Source organism: Lolium rigidum, chromosome 3, assembly GCF_022539505.1.
Source record: "Lolium rigidum isolate FL_2022 chromosome 3, APGP_CSIRO_Lrig_0.1, whole genome shotgun sequence".
Taxonomy (NCBI): Eukaryota; Viridiplantae; Streptophyta; class Magnoliopsida; order Poales; family Poaceae; genus Lolium; species Lolium rigidum.
In genome coordinates this window covers 338,712,529-338,715,363 of record NC_061510.1, presented here as the reverse complement: position 1 = coordinate 338,715,363, position 2,835 = coordinate 338,712,529, and positions in this window count along the sequence as shown.

Here is a 2,835-nt window from a genome sequence, read left to right as displayed (position 1 = left end):
GGGCATTAGCGATCCCTGCGGCTCGCAACATTGCTTGGAAATTGCGACAGTCTTTCTGGAGATGTCCTGACTGCCTCTTTCCGTTGCTGTCGAGATAGAAGTGCATCTGACATGGTCCATTCATCATTTCTTCGGGAGACACATAAGGTCTCTGAAATCTTGGTCCACTATTTTGCCTGTTACCACGGAAATCACCTCTGTTGTCGCCTTGTTGCTCATTACTCCTTTGGTAATCATCTTGACTATTCCCTCCAGAGTTTCCTCGGAAACCAGCCGATATGTGGCCAGGAGCATCATTATTGTAGAACTGGCGAGAAAATCGCCTTCTATTTTGAAAATTTCGACTGCGGTCCTCCTCTGGCGACCTATGTCGCTTGTTGTGTATAGCATCTTCTCCATCTGCCCATCTGTTTGCTATCTCCATCAATGCTGATATTGTCTTAGGGTTGGTTCTCCCTAAGTCCTCGACGAAATCTCCCCGTCGAATTCCTGCCATGAACGCGTCTATTGCTCTCTCGTCAGATATATCATCTGCCGAGTTTTTAATAATGTTCCACCTCTGTATATATTTTCTCATTGATTCGTCGTGTTTCTGCCTACACGCCCTCAGCTCTTCCAATGACGCGGGTTTCTTGCAGGTGGATCAGAAATTCCTCACGAAGATATCTTCAAAACTATCCCAGCTGTCGATGGAACCTGGGGGAAGTTTCTTTATCCAAGATCGTGCGGCTCCACTTAAGTGTACTTGGATGCTTTGCATGGCTGTTGCCCTGGTTCCGCCTATCAACTTCACCATCTCGAGGTAATCAACGAGCCAATCCTCGGGATCCTGTAGGCCGTCGAATTTCTTGAAGTTTTCGGGTAATTTAAACCCTTTTGGGACTCGAGTTTTTCTGACTCGTCTCGTAAAGCACGGTAACCCGCACATATCTTCATCGGCAACTTCTGGTGACTGCCGATGTTCTCTTCTTTCTTGTCGCGCTCTATCCACTCTTGCTTGTGCCGCCGTATCTCTTGCTCCACTTGTCCTTGGTGGATCTTGCACTGCTGTCGTGGGTCGTGGACTATTTTGCCTTGGAGTTCCTTCGGGAGGTGTAGCTGCGAACGCTGTTCCCATGACTCCAACTCCAGCCATTGCCATATTAAACAATGCTTCTCTCGGGTCCCCAGGAGGTGGTCTGGACGCGAGGATATAAGCTTGCGTTGCCATGTACCCAGCTTCTGGGGTTTTCGGGATAATATTTCCCCTTGTATCAATCGTCATAAAGGACATGTCGAGCTTTTGAATTATGTTTCCTCTCTCTGCTTCAGGTATATTTTCCAGCCGAGATCTTGCTCTCCTCCGAGCTTCTCTGTGACTATCTCCCGAAGTTCCTGATTGTCGACTGAGCTCTGCTCGTCGCTTGCTTGACGCGCAGGCTGCCTCCTTTCTTCTATTCAGGGATGCTGTCTGTTTTTCCAGCTCCCTACTCACACGAGCAAGTCTATATTGATAGGCTTGTAATTCTTCTACAGTAGCAGTTGTGGTCATTGGTTCTGAACCGTCCATGGCTCTTGCGGCTCTATCCCACGCTGCTTGCGGGAGTTGAACTCTTTCACGAGGTGAAGATCCGACATATTTAGTGCCTAGACCTTTTCTGAGATCAGCGGGATCGACGTATGGGTTTCCCAAATCGTGGAAAGCCTCTGACGTCTCTGGTTCTGCTCGGTTTGCCTCCTCGATTGCATAGACTTGATGATATTTTGAGTGTTGATTTTTATCAGGATTGGTGACACCATCATAGAGATTGGTGAAGACCTTTCCGATGGCAGCAGATTTGTCGATGAAATTGAAGTTGTCGATGCTGTCGGAGTCGCTGCTTATAACAGAGTCCGCAGACGACTCGAAGGATGTGTCGCTGAAGATCTTGGCGAGCTTTCCGCTTGCCTTGGTGTCGATGAAGCGTGACGACGAAGACTCTTCGTCGCTCGATGAAAAGTCAGAATCGATCGCTGAAAATTCCGACGAGATCGGAACATCGAGACGATAGGATCCTTCCTTGTTGACGCCAAATCGGAATTCTCCGAACGTCATGACGATGGGCTCCTCCAGATACGCACATGCATCCACACGGGAGGGCGGGTGAGGAATAAAATCGACTAGATCAGTTTTTTCCCGTTTACCTCGATCCATCGCATTGCTTGCTACCGACGAAGTCGACGATTCTGGACGTGCCATCGAGATCAGCTCCTTGCAGCCTCTAATCCCCACGGTCGGCGCCAATTGACAAGGGATTAACTTGTCAATGCCTACAGATTGTAGACTAGGGTTTTGCTAGAAGTAGAGGGCAAGTAGATCTCGAAGGTTTCAGCCGAAAAGTACTCGCTGATTGTAAAACTAGGGTTCTGTTGACAATAGGTTCGATCCTTTCTTTGTCCCTCGACTCCCCCTTATATAGGAGGTGGAGCCGAGGGTTTTCGTAATACACAAGTTACAGAGTGCGAGAGGGTTTCGTACCCGTCCCGTAAGATTACAAGTCTCTATATTTCCTAATACAATCCATCTTTCCTTAACACTAATTGGGCTTCCGAATCTTCTTATTCTTCGAGTCTTGGGCCTTCAGAAAACCCCGGGTACTATCTTCGGCAGGCCCATTGGGGATTCCTATGTAAGTTATAAAGATGGGATTAAGTATTTGGAAAGTGTGAGTTGAAGCATATGAATCAATAGTGGGATTTGTCCATCCTCATGATGGATAGATATACTCTGGGCCCTCTCGGTGGAATGTTGTCTGATTAGCTTGCAAGCATATGATTGGATCATAAGAGATGACATACCACGGTACGAGTAAAGAG